Here is a 21,673-nt window from a genome sequence, read left to right as displayed (position 1 = left end):
GCCCTCTGGCTTTCCTCCAACTAGCATTGCCTCTGACGAGTCAGTTCATCTCTCTGCACTAGTATCTTACCACCCGCCCCCCCACACTGAAATGGAGCCAACTCGCTTTGCCACTTTTCTACTTCATGGGAATGCTCTAAAAATTAATATTCACTGTGAAACTAGGAAAGCCACAGAGGAATGATCCTATCTCAACATGAAGCATTATCAGTTTTGTTGTGCCTGCCACTCTCAGTTGGCACTGATATATTGTTCAGAATCCCTCTAAAAATCTCCATTCTTTTTCTGACCCCAATGACCACTAATTATGGAAAACAATGTACTGGACTACATTCAAGAAAGAAATATTTTGCCTGTTCATCAACTCAGCTAATAGGGTTTAAAGTGACTCTGATCATTTTAAGTGGCTCAGTGAATGTACCGTATAAGCTATGTACTATTGAAGGAGCTTTAGCTGCTGCAGTTCTTATCCTTCCTCCTTCCAGGTTTTCTTTAGTGTTGAAATTGGTATGGAGACGTGGATGGAGATTTGAGTCTTAGGAATTTGGGAAGGTGAGTCATGCCGAGGAGCTATGTGACTTGACTCACTAAATATTTCCAGAATGTCTCCTAACCCTGCCATCCCTAATCCTCCATCTAAATCAGGCTCTTATTGTCTCTTGCTGGATGTTTGAAGCAGTCTTGGGACTGGTCCTCTTGACTCCAATCTTATCTGTTAAGCAACTTTCCCCACTGCTGCTGAGTCTATCCAGAAAGCAGGCTTTGTCACACTGGTGCCACCATTGCCCAGAAAATATAGTCCAAGCTCTCCAGATGGAGGGACTTACATGTCCTGTTAACATCTTAGCTCCCTGTGTCTCTAGCTTCAGCTCCCTCCGGTCCCTGCCTTACAGATTTGTATTCAACACCAGCAGACTGTATATGCTTCCCCTTCATAGACTGGGCTACCTTTTGCCTTTGGGTGTTTGCTGGTGCTGTTTCCTCCACCAACAATCTCAAAGCAAGCAGACAAAGCAAACAATGGAGCACCAATAGCTCCTCATTCATCCTCAGGGTCATGTGACACATACGTTGTCTCCTTTCTTCCCTCCTGTGTATTTCTCCAGGGTGGTGTGCTCCTCTCCTGAATTCTCACCCCTGTGATACCCTGGGCAAGTCTATCATTAAGCTGATATGTAAGGTTCTATGGATCTTTATACATTCTTGTCCACTCACTAAATAGTGAACTCTCTGGAGAGACAGCTCTCTTCTCTGGATCTTGAACAATAACTGGCTCAGGAATATATATATATATATATATATATATATATATATATATATATATCGTGAAATACATGCTTCTTAAACAGCTTCCATGTATAAGGCAACTATGTGCTTGGTGGTTGGGGAATGTCTCTAATACTAAGTTGTTCAAAGAGAAAAACTGTCTAATAAGTATGTCAATGTATACTTGAATGAATTCTTTATTTTTCTTTGAACGAGTGATCCAGATTTATGCAAATAATTAGTTGGGGGGAACCCTATGTCAACAGCAGGCCATCTGGCAGTGTGATGTCATGGCAGGTTGCTTCTCTTTGCTGCCACCATCCTGGAGCCTGGGGCTTTCTTGTGGCTATGGCCTTGAGTGTAGAGATGCACCCGCCCGCCTTCTCTGGAGTTCTCTGCCTTGTATTATGTTGCCATGGCAACAACCCACTTTCATTCTGGACTTGCTGCATGGGAGAGGGGAACTCTTTACTACAATGGCATAAATGATGAGGATTATTTAAAAAATAAGTTGACAAGGTTAATCATCGCCACATGATACTAGTACCACAGATTCTGATTTTGTGAGACTATAGTTTGTTAGGTGTTTCTGGCGGTACTGAAAATAGATTAGCTAGAAGAATAGAAGATTTGATATACCCTTTGTTTAAATGTCTAACTCTCTCTGTGCCTGTGGTGATTCTATTTTTAGTGCAAAAAATATTTTTATTCTCTTGAAGTATATGCAAAACCTGTTTTGAGTCAATCCAGTGTATCAAAGAAGGGAATAAAATTTCTAGAAGGAAAGCTGAATGATCTTGCAAGGTGTGGAAGGCTGGGATAAACAAAGATACTAACACCTGTCTAGGACTATGACAAATCTGCTCAAATCTGTTAAGAGATTATGTGAAAACTTAGTAATGTGTCATTTAGTTACTTTTTTGGAAGAGAGTCCGTTTTAAAAAAGAGAGAGAGAAATGGCTTGCAGACTTGCTTTTTAAACACCTTTATACATTCAAATGACCAAGTGCAGATATATATTGCAGGAGCCTAGTTTATTGTTCGGTACCTGCAGAAGTCTGACAGAGACATTCCACGTGCTCTAAGCAGGATGTTTTCATCTGGCTCTGTAAGCCTCGCCTCCCTGTAGCTCAACATCTCTCTGTCTTTTCCAGAGAGATCAGGATTCTCTTTCTAGTTGGAATGAGCTCCCCCTTGGACCTAGGCTGAGTTCCTTCTGTCTCTTTACCCAGGCAGCTTCTCTCTCCTAGTTTCCAGCTTTTACCCGCAACACAGATTGAGGACTCTGGTTTATTTGAGAGGCAGATGTCTGCTGAGTGTCACCATGCAATGGCGTGGTCCTCTGTCCCTAGCCTCCTCCTGATGCCTGGGTTTCCCTTTGATCAGATATACCTTGCAACACAGGCCCATTTGTCTTCTCTTGGAGGAGCCAGACAAGATTCTCATTTATTCACTCACTATCCGCTATCACCATCTCACAGAAGCACACAGCATGTGTGAGTATCGTTACACCAGGGACGTCATGTGGGGGGGCACAGGCCGCAGAGGGGTGGGGATTTGATCAGCAGGCTTACATGTGACAGAATTAATCAGTAGATAGTTTTTCTGACAAAAACAAAGATGATCCTATGCCTACCAGACATCACTCGCAGCAGCTGTCCTGGGCCTGGCCCTACATGGTAGGCTGCTGTTCATTTTTAGTTCCTGTGACTCAACATGTAGCCGTACCCAATTGGACTGGAGTGGGGGGCACCTTATGGGCTGATCCAGTAGGATTTTGTCCATTGGGATTTTGTACTAAGAAATCTCAGTGACCTAATGAGCAATAGGAGGTTGGAACAGTCACAATGGGCCATATCCAGGCTGAGAAGCTAGGAGTAAGTAGAAGCTACAAAGAGCGTAAAGAGAGAAAAAGTAAGTCAGTGGCCAAAACAGAACAGAGCCAACACACACAAAAGGGGAAATGGAAATGCTGAGAGGGACAGAGGGAGGTAGAGGAAAGGTAGAAATGTGGAAGCAGGGAGAGAGGAAGAGGAAGAAGGGTGGGAAGATGGAGGGTAACAGGGAGAATCCCTAATCTACTTCAGTTCCATTGAGGTTCCCCTGGAGTACCTGACTCGTACTTTAAGGAATGTTCCTTGACACCAGCCATTGATCCAAATCCCGGCTCATCACTTACTAGCTGTGTAACCTTGGGCAGGGCACTTAACCCCTGTGTACCTCAGTTTCCTCATCTGTAAAATAGGGATCAGTACAGTATCTGCCTCTTACGAATATGGTGAGGAACAAACAAGTTAACACACATGAAGCCCTTACGAAAACATCTGGCTCAGCTGGGTGCGCCAAGGCTCACACCTATGATCCCAGCAGTTTGGGAGGCCGGGGCGGGTCACTTGAGCCCAGGAGTTCAAGACCAGCCTGGGCAACATGGTGAGACTCCATCTCTACAAAATTTTTTAAAAATGAGCTGAGCATAGTAGTATGCACCTGTGGTCCTAGCTACTGAGGAAGCTGAGTCAGGAGGATTGCTCAAGCCCAGGAGGTAGAGGCTGCAGTGAGTCATGATCATATCATTGCACTCTAGCCTGGGCAGTAGAGGAAACCCTGTCTCAAACACACGCACACACACACCCCAAACAAACACCTGGCACACTATGTATGCGTGGTCTATTTTTACTACTGAAGTTCTTGGTTTCAATAGAATCTCTCTGTTACTACCTCATATAAATCCTAATAATAGCCCCCACCCCCAACCCCAGTTTAAACTGAGTACATTTGTGGGTATCTATTTCTTATGATCAAAACCAGCGTAACTAGAATACTTCAAGAATACTTCCCACATTTTTGAAAGTAAAAAACAAAAAAGTCATTCTTTTGAATTTTATAAATTTAGGATAAAAAGAGAAACTAAGTGCATGCCTTGTGGGAACAGAAATGAGTAGAGTAAAAGAAGAGACATTCCAACTGTGTACACTGTCAAAACAAGTTATCACTAACTTGGGTAAACAGGGTGGGGCGGCTTCACCTTGCCTTTCCCCACGGCTACTTCCTGGGGCTGAATGCTGCCTAGGCAATGTTTTCCTTTATGGAAGGTTCTTCTCACTGCTTCTGTATTGAACGTGTATACTCAGGTTTTGCTTTCCTCAGATGTGTTCTGTTTCATTTATTCCCTGAGGCTTGAGGTCTTCTCTCCATTTCTTGGCAAATGTGGGATTTCTGCATCATCCACCACTCCCCAACAGTATTCACCCCATGTAATTTTGTTGCACATGTTTACAAGCATTGGCAACAAAGTTCCATGTTGAATTACCAAGAACAAAGCCCATGGAGATGGCGCACAGTGGCTAACATTGTCCCAGAAAGCAATTTTGTCTTTTGGAAGACCTGTGGTTGCCCTCCTGACACACTGACTGTAGGAGTTGGCCAGGACTGTCTAGCAAAAGTTCCACAGACTGGGCAGCTTAAACAACAGGAATGTATCATCTCACAGTTCTGGAGGCTAGAAGTTTGAGATCAAGATGTCAGCAGGATTGGTTCCTTCTGAGGGCTGTGAAGATGAGACAGTTCTGTGCTTCTCTCTTGGCTTCTAGTAGTTTGCAGGCAATCTTTGACTTTGTTAGCTACTGCTCCATCACTCTGATCTCTGCCTTCATTTTCACACCATATTCTCCCTGTGTAGGTATCTCTGTCCAAATTTCCTCTTTCCTTAAGGACATCGGTCTTAGGAAATTAGGACACACCGTGCTAGCCTCATCTTCATTTGATCAACTCTGTAATGACTCTATCTCCCAAAAGGGTGCATTCTAAGGTATTGGGAGTTAGAACACATCTTATCTGAGGGGAGAGGAAGATGCAGTTTAATCTAATAACACTGACATATTTGAGAAGTGAGTACCAAAATGACTTTTGGGGTTGCCAGTTTGGTGACGGGGCTTAAAGCTGTTTGCTGATAATGGAATATTTGCGAAGTAAGTCCAGTGGCTATAAAAATTGTGAATCATACCCTCATTGCTTACCATTCTCTTGGCTTTTGTATTTTCACACTTTCTTGGTTTTTATTCTGTACTGGTCTCTGTTAGAATTCTCTGCTGGACCTCTAATGTGCGTCTTCCCCAACGTTCTCTATCTCAGTGTATAATGGCACCTCCATCATTCCATGGCTCAAGTCAAATCCTACAAATCCTTCTTGATCCCTTGCTTTCCTCAGCTCCCTCCTATGTTCAATCCAGCTTTAAATCCTGCTGGCTCTTACTCTAAGATAGATATATACAGTCATGCATTGCTTAATGCTGGAGATATGTTCTGAGAAATGCATTGTTAGGCAATTTAGTTGTGCGTACATCATAGAGTGTACTAACACAAACCTATTGGTGCAGCCTACTACACACCTAGACTATACGGTTTACAGCTACAACCTGCATGGCATGTCACTGTACTGAATGAATGGTGTAGGCAAGTGTAACACAATGGTAAGTATTTGAGTATCTAAACACAGAAAAGGTATAGTAAAAATATGGTATAAAAGATAAAAAATGGTATACCTTTATAGGACACTTACCATGAATGAAGCTTGCAGGACTGGAAGTTGCTCTGGGTGAGTCAGTAAGTGAGTGGTGAGTGAAGGTGAGGGCCTAGAACATTACTGTAGGTTACTGTAGACCTTAGAAATACTGTACCCTTAGGCTATACTGAATTTATTTTTAAAATTTCTTTCTTCAAAAATAAATTAACCTTAGCTTGCTTACAGTGACTTTTAACATTTATTAACTTTTTAATCTGTAAAAACTCTATTGCTCCTTTGTAATAACACTTAATTTAAAACACACACACTTACACAGCTGTACAAAAGTATTTTCTTTCTTTATATCCTTATTCTATAACCTTTTTTACTATTTTGTATTTTTATTTTTAAACTTTTTTTTGTGAAAAACTAAGACACAAGCACACATTAGCATAGGCCTACACAGGGTCAGGATCATCAGTATCACTATCTTCCACCTCCACACCGTATCCCACTGAAAGGTCTTCAGGGGCAATAACACGCATGGAGTTGTCATCTCTCGTGACAGCAATGCCTTCTTTAGAATACCTCCTGAATGACCTGACTGAGGCTGTGTTACAGTTAACTATATTTATTAAATAAGTAGAGGCAGTACTCTAAAATAATGATAAAAGTATAGTGTGGTAAATGCATAAACCAGTAACATAGTCGTTTGTTATCATTATCAAGTGTTATGTACTGTACATAATCCTATGTGCTATACTTTTATAGGACTGGCAGCATAGTAGGTTTGTGTACACCAGTATCACCACATACATGTGTGTATGCATTGCCCTGCAATGTTCCAGCAGCTCTGAGGTCACTAGGTGATGGGAATTTTTCAGCTCCATTATAATCTCATGGTACCACCATAATATATGTAATTCAGCATTGATCGAATGGCATTATGTCTCCCATGACTGTACCTGGCACCTCCTCACCTCTCACCATCTCTGTGGCTGCCATGGCAGGCCAGGCCACCTTGGACAGCTGCTATAACCTCCTAAATGGTCTCCTTTTACCACTCTTATTATGCAGTACTATCCCTCCTGGTACTGTTCAGAATAATGTAATCATCTCTTGTTCCCCCTCCCCACTTTGCTTTAAATTCTCCAAAGGCTCTTCATTACCCCGAGAATCAAAGCTCTTTACTCAAGCCAACATGACCTGCAGTGACCAGGCCTCTGCCTACGTCCCTCTACGCCTCATGTAAAAACCTCCAAGGCCGTTTTCTACCTACTTTAGGGCTCACACTAGCTGGGCTCTCTTTCTAGAAAACTATTTTTTCAGATGTTCCATTGGCTTCACTCCTTCTTGTCATTTAGGTCTCAGCTCAAATTTCGTTTGCCCAGAGCTGCCCTCTGATTGTGCAACATAAAGCAGACTCTCCTGTTCTCCCTGTATTTCCTATCATATCTTCCTGATTACTTTTCATTCTGTCACTCATCACATGCCACGGTCACTGTCTTCTCCTCCCACTAGACCAGACTGCATAACACTGGGTACATTGTCCTGCTTGTGCAGTTTGTATCCTCAAGGCCTAAAACAGTGTCTTACACAATTGAAGCATCAAAGAATTCTTGGTTATTGGATGAATGAATGAATGAATGAATCAATGAATGAAGAATTCCTGGGCAAAACATGAAAAGAACTTGCAGTTAGAATGTATACTATAAGTCAGACATGGTTCAAGGCTTTGTTACCAGGGTTTCTTTTGATCCTCAAGAAATTAATTAAGTTAGGTATTATCCCCATTTTAAACAAGGAACTTGAGGCTATGAGAGATTAATAAAGAGACTGATCCAATAGATCATAAGTTGTTGAACTGAAGTTGTACCTGGTATCCGTATACTTTCTCCTGTGACACAAGCTGGGGGTGACAAGCCCATAAGATAATACATTCAATGCTTTAGAAATAAGAGTGTAAGCAAGTTACTGGAAGTACTGAGAACAATGTTATTTAGTTCTGGATCAACTAGGGAAGATACTCTTTTAGACTTGATCTTCCTATAACAGGAAAGATTAATTAAAGATTGAAGATTTCCACAGTAGACGGCATGCTTGGAGCAGGTGATCTGAAATAGAAGAAAATTTGAATTTTAATGAAAAAAGTTATCAAAACGAAAAAAATTGAAATATTTTTATTACACTGTTATGGGATTCAGCACCAAGAGGCACATTTCAAGTCAGGAGTCAGAGTGTGTGAATGATTTTCCGAGATGCTCTGTATCTCTCATGGTGCCACCTGGGCACAGTACTATGGAGGAACTCAAAAATATTTGTTGAATGAGTGAATGGAGAGAATTATACTTAAGTCTATGTAGACACCCCTTCTCTCTTCCCATGTCATCTTTACTATTAGCAGAGGTGGGGACTGGCAACTTCATGTGGCTAGATGGCTGGAAACCAGACAAAAGACTTCCCACCAGATGCTTGGGCAAGTCCCAGTGCTTAAAGTATGTGGAAACGCACACCCCAACCCCTTTCGTAGTTCTTACTCGCTCAACTACATGAACATTCATTCCCCTTATGCCTGTGAAGGAGCGAAGACTCAACACGTTACTTTGAAAAAATTGCCGACTCTTTCCTATTATCCTCTAATGGCCCTGCATCAGTCTTTTGTTGGTTGTAGTTACATTTGGGGACAGCATGATTTAATCCATGATATATTGCATTCTTGGTGATAATGAACTATAAAGAATGGGGTCCTGTTGTAATTTATTTCAATAAATTTCAAATTACTATCTAGAAGTACTAGGAATAATCTCATGAATAAAAGAAATAAAAAAGGAATTTATGGGATCTTTACATTCCCTAAGGAAATAATTCAAGTACCAAAAGAAGCAACTAAATTTAGGTAATAGAAAATCAAGGTGTTTAAAGGAGAGCTGTTGTTTTACAAGATCTGAAATCACTACTTGGGATGCAATAAAAAGTGGTAAGGGTGCCTGCTTACAGAGACCCAGTGTCATGAACCAACGCAAACATTTACGGAGAAAATTATCTAGTTCAAAAAAAACAAGGTGATTCAATTTACAAAGGACATAAAAGACAATGGAAAAGATCCTTTATGTACCCGGCAGAAACACCAGGGGAAGCTCTACCTCTTGATTAGATGTAAAGATGGCAGGACAGATTAACACCCAAAGACACATTTCAATGGGAAGCTGTTTCACTTTGGGATTGTAGAGCAGGTTCCCCAGGCCACAGACTGAAGTGGAGATTAGGTTACAGATGACTGGGGGCAGGGAGTTCTCTGGGGAACAATACCTGTTAGGGAGTGAAGGCAGCAGGACTTGGCAAAGGGGAAATTAAACTGTGATGCAGCTGCAGTAGAGGCCTCAGCACCCCACCAGGAGCTGCAGAGCTGGGGGTGGCTTTTCCAAGAGATCCTGAATTCAGGCAAGATGGGTACAACCTTTGTACCATGCTATGGATTAGCCACTTGGAATGTGAGTTGCCCCCAGGGTAGGGGCACATCCTAGTGCACGGCGGTTCTTTTCAGCAATGCCTGGGGAGGGACTCAGCTGTGAGCCATCAACAGCTAACACTTCTGGCAGATGTGGGGGCTGCGTGGCTCAGTCCTGAAGACGGGGTGGGAGTTAGGCCATGCATCTCTGTCTGTTCTGCTGGAACCAGTACCAGGAGGCTGAAAGGAAAGAAGATGGTAGAATGTTGCTTAACGTAATCTATTTTCAAATGTGATGCTGAGTTGACCTTCAGCTCTTCCCTTAGCCACTACAATAGCCTTCCTGTAGCTCTTTCCACTTCCACACCTGGCTCCCTTCAGAGTGACGGTAAAACAGTCTGAAAACATAAATCTAGTCCTGCCATACCCCTGCCTCATACCCTTCAATGAGTTCCCATCTCACATGGGATTAAAAACCCAGCTCTTTGACATGCTTGTAAAAGCAGGGTGACCAGATAACTTATCGTGCAAACCAGGACACTTTTGAGAGCGAAAGGAGGCCCTATCCCTAGTTGTACAAGGACAAAGATCTAAACCAGAACTATTCTTGGCAAATTGGGATGTATGTTCACCCTACCTACAAGGTATCTGATAATATGGCCGCCTTTCACCCATGTTTCAGCCTCTTCCCAATGTCCACTCCTCTTTGCCTTCCATTAGATTCTGGAACAAATTAAGCTCTTTCTCACCCCAGGGCCTTTGTTTTTGTCACTTCCTTCCACCTCTACTTCTCCCTCTTTTATTCTTCAGGTCACAGCTTAAAATGTTTCTATTCGCAGAGGTTTCCCCATCTAGTCTCCATTGTAGTGCCGATTTATTCTATCCATAGTCCTAACTACTATCTGAAATTACAATCACTAGATTTTAAGCCCCAAAAGAACAGGAATCTGCTGTCTAATCAGTGTGTCCCCAGGGATTAGCCTAACGTCCTTCCATAGGTTTGGCATCAATACGTACAAAGTGAATGAATGAGGAGCTTGGGAAACTGTTCTGAAACAAAAATGTGTGTGCGTGTGTGTCAATGAAATGCCCAAGACCACCATCAAAAGACAAACACATCACCTATATCAGAAATTATACAGGTGGCTGCTCACCCTCAAAAAGGTGGACACAGAGAAATGCAAAACATTAAGCAGTCAATTTGCAAACACCTAGAGGATCACAGGCTGCTGGATAACAACCAGCCGTTTAGTGATGAGGAGATGTTGTCAGAACAATCTAATTTCCTTTTAAGACAGAGAGACCTTCATCAAAAGCGTTTATTAAGTGTCTGTCCGCACACAGTCAGGAGGAGACCATTGGAGGTGGAGGGGCTTGTGTTCAGCTGTGAAGCATCAGATTTAATATGTGTCTTCAACCAAAATCTGATTTTGTTTCTGTGATAATTTTCTTTCACAGGCCAAGCAAATATGAGATCCTTACAGTAGAAGGTGGTAGCAGAATTGTTACCAAGTTAAGCTCAGTATAATTACCAAAGCCTTTAATTGAAAAAAAAAAACATTCTTATGATTAAAGGATGATATTTGCTCAGGTTCAATGAGGTTAAATTTTCTGGGCTCTGCCTTATAACACCTGACCATGTCCCAGAAAACAAAATTGTACTCAGATGAGCAAGTGAGTAGTTTTAGATTCCTGTGGAATGGTTACCAGATGCCCTCTTTTGAGAGAGGGTTCAAAGGAAATCCTGAAAGTGAAACTTTTGATACTGATTGACACACAAACACCCTGGTGAGCATTGCAGACTAACTGAAATGCCTTTTTAGGGGTCAAAAAGTCACATGCACCTTCCCTGATGCCACTGCCAGGTATTATAAACTTGACTTCTACAGAGACGATATTTCGGGTCAAGTTGACACAAACCCCTCCTGTCACCCAGCTATACAGACCCTGCAGATGTGTGAATTGAATACAAAGCAGCTAGAAGATTCCACAACAATAAACGCTTACAAAAATCTTAAAGGTGAGATCGGGGGAGATGAGACCATTGGGTGTAGTGAAGGGTAAGCTTGTCCCAACTGTAGGGATGGCACAGGTACCAAGGAGCAGCTCGCCAGCCCACAGGTGAGATGTCTACATCTAAGAAGTCAGCTGCAGTCCAGGGACCTGGCCCTAGACATAGCATACTGCCCTGTAAAGACCCTGAAGAGCAAGATAGCACCCCAACCCAGAGAAACTGGAGTTTGGGGAATGTTGAAAAAAAATGCCTCACATCTGTCCACAGGGAATAAGGTAGTGGCAGCCTGGAGACGGTGGGCAGCACTGATGGGAGGGAGGCAAATGGGATTCAACATTGCTCCATGTACCCAATGTTTGTTAAAAATGTATTTGTGGCTAGGTAATATCCTAGGTGATGGGATACAGCACAAACAAGACAGACACCATCTTTGCCCTCAGGGAGCTTACAGCTTCCAGAGAATTTAGATATTGATGAACCTGATGGGTCATTATATTTCTGGGCCTGCAGAGAGAGTCATGGAGTTTGGGGAATAACTGAACCAATGGGAACAAGGATTAAGTAGGGGCAGGGGTTGGTATTAACTAATCCCAGCTATCTAGAGTAGAGGCCTGTAGGACAGAGTCCAGAAAATAACTTTACAATCCATTTTAGGTTCTGTGATTCGGTATTGCCCTAAGGAAGGCAAAATGCGTTTGAATGTTTGCCGGATTCAATGATTACAGGAAAGTCCTTGTCCCCCATATCTGCCAGGAGCATTTAGCACAATGGACCACGGCCTCCTTCTTGCCCATTCTTCTGTCTTAATCTTGGAGACACCTCCACATCTGTCTCTCACTTTACTGGCAGTTTCTTCTTCATCTCCTTTGTTGGCTCCTTCTCAACTGCCCAACCCATAAATGTTGGAATGTCCAGGTCTTTGTCCTGGGCTCTTGTCACTCCTAATTGCTGTCCTCCAGTGGCCTCATCCAGTCTAAGGTTTATGCCAGTGACATCCAACCTGTTCCTCCAGTGCTGACCCCTTCCCAAAACACCAGGCCTTCCCCTTGTCTTAACAGGCACCACAGACTTGAATGTCCAGCCCCTAAACCTGCTCCTCTCTGAGTTTCTTGTATTTCAGTTTATTCAGTTACTGGACCAAGATCTAGGGGTTATCCTGATTCCTCTCTCTCCTTTGACTCCCACATCCAACTCATCCTAAGTCCTGTCACTTCTTCCTCCAAAACTTATTTGACCTCTTAATCTCCATTGCTATATACCTGGCTCAGTCTGCATTATCATAGGAGCTTCCTAACTGATTCAGCTCCTCCATGTCTTCCCCTTAATAACCACTCTCTGCCCATCAGCCAGAGGGATCCATTTAAACATTAATCAGATATGTTACTCTCCTATTGTAAAAGTGATAATGGCTTGCTCAGTGCATTTAGCTTAAAGTCCAAATTCTTTATGTTGGCTTAAACGCCCTACCTGTTCTCTCCATTCCCTCCCCACATCCCCTTTCTCACTGTGCTTTAGGCACAGTCTTCTTTCTGTTTTTTCAGACACCATAGTCCAATCTTGAGGCCTTGGCATTTGCAATTCCCTCTGCTTGGAGTGTTCTTCTCCAATTTTTACATGGCCCACTCTACACTGACATTCAGATCTGTCTAAATGTTCCTTCAGTGTGGCTTCCCTGGCCCCCAGACCAGTAATGCATGGTTATTCCTTATCATATAATCTTTTAAATGGTCTGTATGTTGCTTACTAATGTTGATATTGTTATTATTTACATATTTATTTATTTGTGGTTTGTCTTCATCCTTTAGAATGTAAACTCTAGGAGAGCAGAGATATTGTATTCACAGAGCCTGGAACAATCCCGGTTATATATATGGCAGGAGTCCAGTCAATCTGTGAAATAAAGTATCTGAATGCCCAAAGGCTAGTATTACACCAACCTGTCATGAGTAAGTGTATCAGTCAGACATTGCTGTGTAGCAAGTCACTCCAAAACTCAGTAACTGAAAACAACAGGCATTTATTATTGCTCACCAGCCTATGGGTCAGTTCTACTGACTTGGGCCAGGTTTGGCTGATTTTGGCTTGGCTTGTTCCTGCATCTGTGGTCAGCAGGCAGGATGGCTGAGGGCTGCTTGGTCTAGGAAGACTTAACTCATAGGTCAGGCAGTTTGACAAATAGTGATGGTGACAGGATGACTGGGCCATATGTCTCTGTCATCCAGTAGTGTGAGCTTGTTTGCAGGGTAATCATGGGGTCTGAGAGAGAGAGGGCAGAACTGCCCAAAACCTGTTGAGGCTGAGGCTTGGAACTGGCACATCATTGCTTATACCATATTCTGTTGGTCAAAGTGAGTTCCAAGGCAGGCTTAGATGTAAGGGATGGGGAAATAGACTCCACTTATTGAACACCCCCCCAGAGAAGGAAGCAAACACCAGGCCTTCTTTTAGCACCAGATGGCTCCCATTTTGCAAGTATCTGGTAGAAAACAAGGATAAATCAAAGGTCCAAAGTTCTCTCCCTTCCTCTCTCCCTCCTGCCAACCTCTCTGTCTCTCACTCTTAGAATTGGGGTCTCACTCTATTGCCCAGGCTGGAATGCAGTGGCACTACCACAGCTCACTGCAACCTCAATCTCCCCCAGGCTCAAGTGATCCTTCCACCTCAGCCTCCTGAGTAGCTGGGACTACAGGTGTGCACCACTACACCCAGTTAATTTTTTATCTGTCTCATCTTTGAGTAGAACTCAAGTGACTCAGAATGAAAAGACCTTGGCACAGACCTGTTAAGGAAACTCCTTATAAAGTGAAGAAAACAACATGCTCAGCCATGTCCTTGCCTTCTGTGCACAGTAGTGCATTCACTGCCTGAGAATTCAAGGATAAAACAAAAAGAGGAGCTTTTGTTCCAACAGATAAGTACTTACCTTTTTCAAAAAAAATGCGTAAGCTGTCCTGAGTGTTTAACAATTATTCGCACAGCTTTCCAAAGACTCAGAGCATTTAAAAGCTAACCCTCTGGAGATTCAACAGCTTCTTCCAGGTCCCACCACAGTGGAAAAGAACTCTGGGTGTCCTGGCTCGCTGTCCAGCTCTTCTCTCTTCCCTTCCAGCTGCCAATTCAGCTTTAAGAAGTTCATTCTCCACACTCAGATGCAGGCATATGCGTTTGACTTGAGCATATTGATTTCAGGCAGGTGAGAGTGGATGTAGCAATTCAGCCTGACAAATATTTAGATCAGTTAAGTGTCCTTTAGAATCACTTGAACTCAATGTTTCCTTTCCCCAACCATTTCGCTCCACAACCTACCTCCCCAGCATAAAATATTCAAATTCTTTCTAAATTTCTTGTACTGAAAAAATACTTCTAGGCCCTAGCTACATGATACCTCCACTGGGAGTCCTGTCCTTTCCGTGCCCTGAGAAAACCGGATCTAAAGCAGATTCAAATGACTCAGCAGTAGGACTCAGGTCTCTGTCTCTGCCTGCTTACTTGGGGAGTGCTCCAGCCTTTGGGGCTCTCTTGCACTCCAACATAAGAAAGAAATCATCGATGGCTCCATTCCCCAGCACTTGAGACTTTTCTTCCCACAGACACATTCCTGAGGACACTAGTCATGGGTAAAGAACTCCACTGGGGTCAGCATTGGATCCCACTAGGCAGTTTAGGACTTGTAAGTAGAGTAGTATGGGCTTGGTGTTCTCAGAGCCTCTCACTCATGATTCATGGCTCTCCACCCCAAGCATCGGAACTTGCCCAACTTCACCACAGAAGGAAACAGCCTGTAAGCTTGGAGGGCCAGGGAGGAAACCGGAGGCATGTGTGGGAGGATTAGACACATGAAAAGATATTTACAGTAAGGTTCCCTTGTCATCCTATTGAACTGGGGGTGCATAGAGTACAATAAGACCCCGTGTGTGTATGTCAGATGACAAGGCTCAGGTCGGATGGGTGTGTAGAGTAAAGGCTTTGCATCACCTTTGCCAGGGTGAGAGAAGGCAATGGATAGCACAGGGGACCTTGATGATGGGGTGAGGGAACCCATGTGGATGTAGTGGTCACCAACTGCTTCCCAGTTCTCCACATGGGAGAAAGAGCCCTTCTCTGTAATCATGGAAGCTCAGGTTCTTGATGGTTCAGAGGTTAGGGACCTCTGATTATTAGGACAGAGCAGAATAGCAGGGCTGGCCCTGGTAGATCAGACATCTCGTGACACCCTTTAAAAGGGACTAGAATATTCGGAACTCCAGTGTAACTAAATGCTCCTCAAGCTTCACCAGCAGGTGAGCAAGGTCCCATTGTATTTGGTACTCACATCCCCACCAATTCTGTAAAAGTTTGCCAAGTTTCCCCTCCATCTCCTGCACCCTTTCACCAAAAGATATGCCTAAGAGTTCCCAAGAGACATCTAACATAGGCCTGCATGTCAGCCCAGGCTTCTGGACTGAGCTTCTGCACTGTTGCCTTGATAGCTGAACCTGATCTCTGTCGCAGCACCCACCACTCTTTCTCAAGCCTTGACACCTTGGCAGGCTTTGGCAAAAAGAGGAGAGCTGTTCTTCCTTGGCATTATGTTCACTTAGCAGGGGTCCCACAGCAGGGTTGCTTGGACCCCAGAGTATCGTAGGGCTTAATAAGACCAGCCCTTTCATCTCACACGCTCTATCCTTTCTCTCACTGGTGCACACATGTCAGGCGTCTGAGTAGGGAGTGCTCAAATATTTGCACCAGCTTGAGTCAGAACCCCGACTTCCCAGGTCTGTTACCGAGCCTGGTCCACACTTCAGGGTCTTTTCCTCATGGTCTGGTCTTTTTCAGGTGCCTACCTTTCCTCCCTGCAAACTGCCTTGAGTTGCTTCCCCTTCTCCCTTCCTTCCTGGTCTGTCAGAGGCATCTTGTCTGTGTGCATATTTGAACCCCATCAGTACACAGAAATCATGTATTTCCTTGAGGGCCCCTCAGACCCCAGGTACAAACATTGAAGTAAATAACAGCAGGGATGGGGGTTCTGCCTCACTTCCCCTGCCAGCCATGTGCAGACCTTGTTTCAGTCCAACTGAGACTTTAGCGAATGCTTCATTCTGGTTTCTGAATGGCTTCCCAGCGTTTGTCGCTGTGTTCACAGGGCCACCGGGGTTGGCTGAGTCAGAATACCAGCCACGTGGCATGTCTCATGGGGCAAGAGCTGTGTGCCCATGGGAGCCCAGAGAAGGAGCACACTGAGGACCAACACCAGGTAGGACTTGCCCAAACAGGAGTCTAAATAAGATGGCCAAAAGAGGGTTGCAAATCTAGTAGTTTAGACGTGGTGCCAAGATAAGGTCAGATTCCGAGCATGTTTAGATCAAGTAAATGGTGTTTGAGGGTGGCTGTCCTAACCACCTGCAGTTGTTCACTGCTCGCCTATATAGGCCAGATTGTGTCTGCCAGGGAGATGGACCAGGCTGGCTTGAAGGACCAGGGCAGATTACATGCCCCAGACAGGTGTTATACAGTGGTTAAAGCTCCTGCTTGTGTTTAAAGGATTATTTACAAAATGTAAAAAGACTCAAAGACTTTAATTCCTTTGTAATGCTGGGATTAAAATCTCAACTAACAATAGTCTAACTAGATGGGAAATGGGAAATCGCCTATGGAAATTTGGTTCTTTTGAATTCAAGCTGCATACACAGTAGATTATTTTCCCCCTATAAAATGAAAGTGTATGGCAATCTGGGTATTCTCTTACTGAAGTGAAGATAGTAGTAAACTAAATATTTTTTAGTGAGAGGATTGCTCTATATTCTGCTTTTTCTGCTGGTGTTCACTAGGGCTTCTAATACAAATGCAGTATCACCCTCAGCTCTTCTTATAATACCTGTTGCGTGCGATGATGTGGGTGCCTAGGGGAACAGGATAGGGGATCTCTTGTATTTCGGGGGATGCAGGCATGAGTGGATGACCCAAGGTCAAATAATGAGCTGAAGTTCATTATCTCTGTTTCCAGCTCTGCAGATGAACAGTGTCATCACAACTAACCAATTGATCAATTATTCATTCAGTCATTAAATGAGAAGCTACTGTGTACCCGTCCCTTTCCTTGGCCTTCTGGACAATTAGACATGATGCCTGTCTTCAAATTGCTCACACACCAGTTGGAGACACAAAAGTTACATGCAGTAAGCAACAATCCCTAAATGCTCAACAGCTCACCAAGCCTGAATGGAAAGGAAGAGACCTTGGTGTGGCCTGGAATGAAAGAGCAGCTTTAGGAAGGAGTGTCATAAAAGAGAGAACTTATTCCAGCAGTTTTTCTTCCTCTACACCTAGATGGTATTACATGTGTTGTTACCAGCCAGTGTTGGGTACCAGTGGCACTAATGCGGTCACTGAGGGGCCCTTGGTACCAGGGCTGGGAAAAGGGTGGGGAAAGCAAGACCTCTAGGCCCTTCAAGAATGAGCACCTCCCTAGATAATGTGCCTAGGCTGTCCCTCCCTGGCCTCCACCTGGTCCCAGTATGCTTTCTCTGCCTCTCTCTGTTTCATTCTCTGGCTCCATCTTTTTATTAGTGTTATTTTATCTCCCTCCTGGTTGTTTTTCTCCGTTCTTTCTCTTCTTTCTTTTTTTTTTTTTTCTTTTCCTTTTTACCAGTCTACTTCTAATACTCTTCCAGTGCCCCTCCATGATCCATTCCAGATGTTGCTGGATTCTTATGTAGACTGATGCTAGAGGACATGGGGTGGATGTAAACAATGTCTGCAACCTGCCTTAGCATTGTTATTTTTAATCCTGTGATAATAATAGTACTGATACATATTACAAGTCATATCTTTGGATGTAGTTTCTGAGAAAGTCCAAGTTGTTTTTATGAAAGAACACCCATATAAAGGAATGAGACGATCTAAGTTACATGAAGACATTAACTGCAACAAAACGAGGTTAATACATTTGATTTCTTAGCCAACTAATGCTTCTAAACATCTTCCCTTCAGAGCATAATCTCCTGGCTCATCTTATTCTCCACAGACCCCTCTCCACTGGAAGTCTAGCACCTAGAATAGAGTTGGATATACATGAGGTGCTTAATACATATTTGTCAAATTGAATATCCAGTTTTAGGAGTTTAAAGAGGGTTTTCAAATGGGGACAAGCCGAGACACAAATAATCTCAGGAATGAGATGAAACTATTTGGCCAATTGGAGATGAAGTTCACAATGGAAACTATGACAAGACTTAACATCCTCAAGTCCTGAAGTAATAATTAGCACACAAAGTTGGTCTGTTATGGACTTCGTGTTGTGCTCCCGGCAAAATTGATATGTTGAAATCCTAACCCCCAATGTGATGGCATTGGGAGGTGGAGCCTTTGGGAAGTCACTAGGTCACAAGGTTGAGGCCTCATGAATGGGATTAGTGGCCTCATATGAATGATCAGGAGAGAACTTGCTTTTTCCTTTTTCTGTTCTCTACTTTGTGAGGATACAGAGAGAAGACAGCTGTCTGCAAACCAGAAAGAGGGTCCTCACTGCACTTCTTATCTGCCAGTGAATCCTTGCTCTTGAACCTCCCAACCTGCAGAATCGCGAGAAATAAACGTTGGGTAATCCACCCAGTCTAGAGTAATTTGTTCTAGCAGACCAAGCTGACTAAGATATGGTCTCATCACGTAACTACTTTTAACCTTAGTCTTTCTATCTGTAAAGTAAGTGGGTTAGAGAAATCATTCTAGAAGATGTTTCTGCTTTAAAAAAATTCTTCTATTTCCTTTCCAATGTGAAGTTTGGGTGGTCCCATTGTAAATGACTCCATTTGATTTTGATTTTGAATTTACTGTCTTTTTTCCCACTTTCATCTCAGGTACTTAGGTCTGGTACGTGCTTTTGATCACAGCCTCAGAAAATAGAACAGTGTGTGGCATTGGGAGGTGGGGCCTTTGCTTAGGAGCTTTGAAAACAGAAGTAATTTTCTTATCCACATGTTCACAGTTTAAGCCTAAGTTCTTTAAGTTTTAGTCTGTATTACTATTGGTTTCAAACATTTAATGTATGGATTATTCCTTTGGTTCCTGCATTCCTGCTTCCATAGGCACATTGACTTGTTAAATAATGAAAATTAGCTGAACCGTGGCCTAAGAATCAGAGTCTTCAAGGGCTAAAAGAAAAATGTTGTTTGGTCACATCCCCACCCTGCTTTCTTCTGGACCCTCCGGGTAAGGTAGCTGGTATTTGGTTGACATGGTCCAGGTATTGAATAGATGTCCATGCTTTCCTTTTCTTCAAGAATGAGGAAGCTGTCTTCAGATGCCGAAGTCGGATTCTATATAAATAGCTGGGCTATCACATCTGAGCAACCTTGGAGGAACAGTGTTCACCCTTCCTTTAGTTTTCTGCTGATGTTATTCAACATTCTTTACCAAATTTGATCTCTTTCTTCTTCTCCATTTTGGCAGGTGCATTGGCTTTCTTTTCTAATCTAGAAATGGTGAATAGCGATGGTGGCTGCAAATACCAGAGAGGAGTCAGCGGAGGGGGTAGGGGTGGTCGGGGAGGCTATTCTTTGTCAAGGAATAAAACAGAAGCCTAACTGGGAGGCCATCAATGCACCCTCTGAGTGTGAGCAGCAGACGATTGCTTCAGATGATCTGGGAAGACAGTCCCTTTTAGAGTGGGAGTTGCAAACTGGCAGACCAACAGTGAAATTTAGCCACAAACGTAATCGTTTAGCCAGAAAAGTGGTTGGAATATATTTTACAAAGGTCCACAGGTCTTACCACCCCTAATGTCTTGTTCTGGACATGACACACACTCATACATATTGCCTGTCCCTTTGTGGGGAGTTTTCTTTTACAATCTAGAGTCTGCTCTCAGATAAAACTTCTCTCACCAAAAGAAGATCCACACCAACTCATCAGCTCACTTTTTCTCCATCTTTAGTTTAGGCCATATCAAAAACGTTGATAACCATGTCCGTAGACAGTAACTGCAAAAATTGCAAAATTTAATATCCAGATTCACTATTAGAAATTGGCTGACTCCATGTTTTAGAGCCTCTCGTTCAACTTTTCTCTGCCATGCTAGACACGTGACAAGCCAAACTCTCTCTGTGTCAGTCTTCATTCACTGTGCTGAGCTCTGTTGGAAGCCTCTGGGAGCTCAGTGTGCAAAGGAGATAAGCCAGGAGCATGATGCTTGTTTAATGGTTCTCTCTGCAGTGTCCGTGTATTCTTAGCTCCTTTTTTCTTGCCCATTTCCTTGGCCTTTTATCATAAATTCCCTGTGTTGTTTCTATACCACTCTTGGCAGGATTGCCCACTGTATTCCTTCATTAGCTTGGTTTTATAAGGGAAAGGACGCTAGATGCCTTAGTCTGTTTGGGCTGCTATAAAAATACCTTAGACTGTGTCATTTATAAACAGAAATTTCTTGCTCACAGAATTTTCTTGCTTCTGGAGGCTGGGAAGCCCAAGATCAAAGCACCAACACATCTGGTGTCTGGTGAGCTCTCATTCTCTACTTCATAGATGGCACCTTCTTGCTGTGTCTTCCCATGGCAAAAGGGGCAAACAAGCTCCCTCAGGCTTCTTTCACAAAGTTACTTAATACCACTCATAAAGGTGGAGCCCTTGTGACCTAATTATCTCCTAAGAGTCCCTACCTCTTAACACTACTGAACGGAGGATTAGTTTTTAACATATGAATTTTGGAGGGACACGAACATTCAGCCCACAGTACCAGTACCAGGGTACTATTTGGTGTTTTCTCTCTGCCAGCATTTTGATATTCACATATCCTGGAGCAACACTTTTTTTTTTTTTTTTTTTTTTTTTGAGACAGAGTCTCTCTCTGTCACCCAGGCTGGAGTGCAGTGGTGCAATCTTGGCTTACTGCAACCTCCGCCTCCCAGGTTCAAGTGATTCTTCTGCCTCGGCCTCCTGAGTAGCTGGGATTACAGGCATGTACCACCACACTGTGCCCAGTTAATTTGTTGTATATTTAGTAGAGATGAGGTTTCACCATGTTGGCCAGGCTGGTCTTGAACTCCTGGCCTCAAGTGATCTGCCCACCTCGGCCTCCCAAAGTGCTGGGATCACAGGCATGAGACATCTCACCTGACCGAGCGTCACATTTTAATAATTTCATGTAGCACCCTTTGGCCAAGCAGCTGTTCTCTCTTTCTGGCCCCTAGTTCATCACTTTACAGAATTCCATGGTGTCAAATGTCTCTGATGTCAGAGATTTGCCTACCCCAAAGAGCATTTTCTCCTCTTCATTTCTGTATAAGAATCTAGGAACCTCTAACACTTGGAAGGTTAAAGGGAAGGCCATTTGATTATCTCTAGGATAGCACAGAAGTGAGTCCTACTGGGTGGACTGGGTAGGGGGTTGGGTTTTAAGACCTGTTCAGTCTTTTCTAGTTTTTTTCAATTTTATTTTAATGCAATAAGTTCACTGGGAAGTGTTCTCAGG

The 21,673-nt window shown here is 43.3% G+C and overlaps 2 long non-coding RNA genes across 2 annotated transcripts; one reads left to right on the top strand and one right to left on the bottom strand.

The window, feature by feature from the left end:
- The first annotated feature begins 424 nt into the window (after positions 1–424).
- Positions 425–16,462, top strand: LOC104680222. The gene is made up of 3 exons (XR_750421.2): positions 425–552; positions 13,970–14,031; positions 16,352–16,462. It is a non-coding gene; the product is annotated as an uncharacterized LOC104680222 (long non-coding RNA).
- On the bottom strand, positions 6,214–14,918 carry LOC115893192. The gene is made up of 3 exons (XR_004053140.1): positions 14,153–14,918; positions 9,077–9,455; positions 6,214–7,881 (listed from the first exon to the last, which is right to left on the bottom strand). It is a non-coding gene; the product is annotated as an uncharacterized LOC115893192 (long non-coding RNA).
- Positions 16,463–21,673: the final 5,211 nt, after the last annotated feature.

Source organism: Rhinopithecus roxellana, chromosome 14 (genome assembly GCF_007565055.1).
Source record: "Rhinopithecus roxellana isolate Shanxi Qingling chromosome 14, ASM756505v1, whole genome shotgun sequence".
NCBI lineage: Eukaryota > Metazoa > Chordata > Mammalia > Primates > Cercopithecidae > Rhinopithecus > Rhinopithecus roxellana.
The sequence above is the reverse complement of the archived record's forward strand: the minus strand, read 5'-3'. Positions and strand labels throughout refer to the sequence as shown.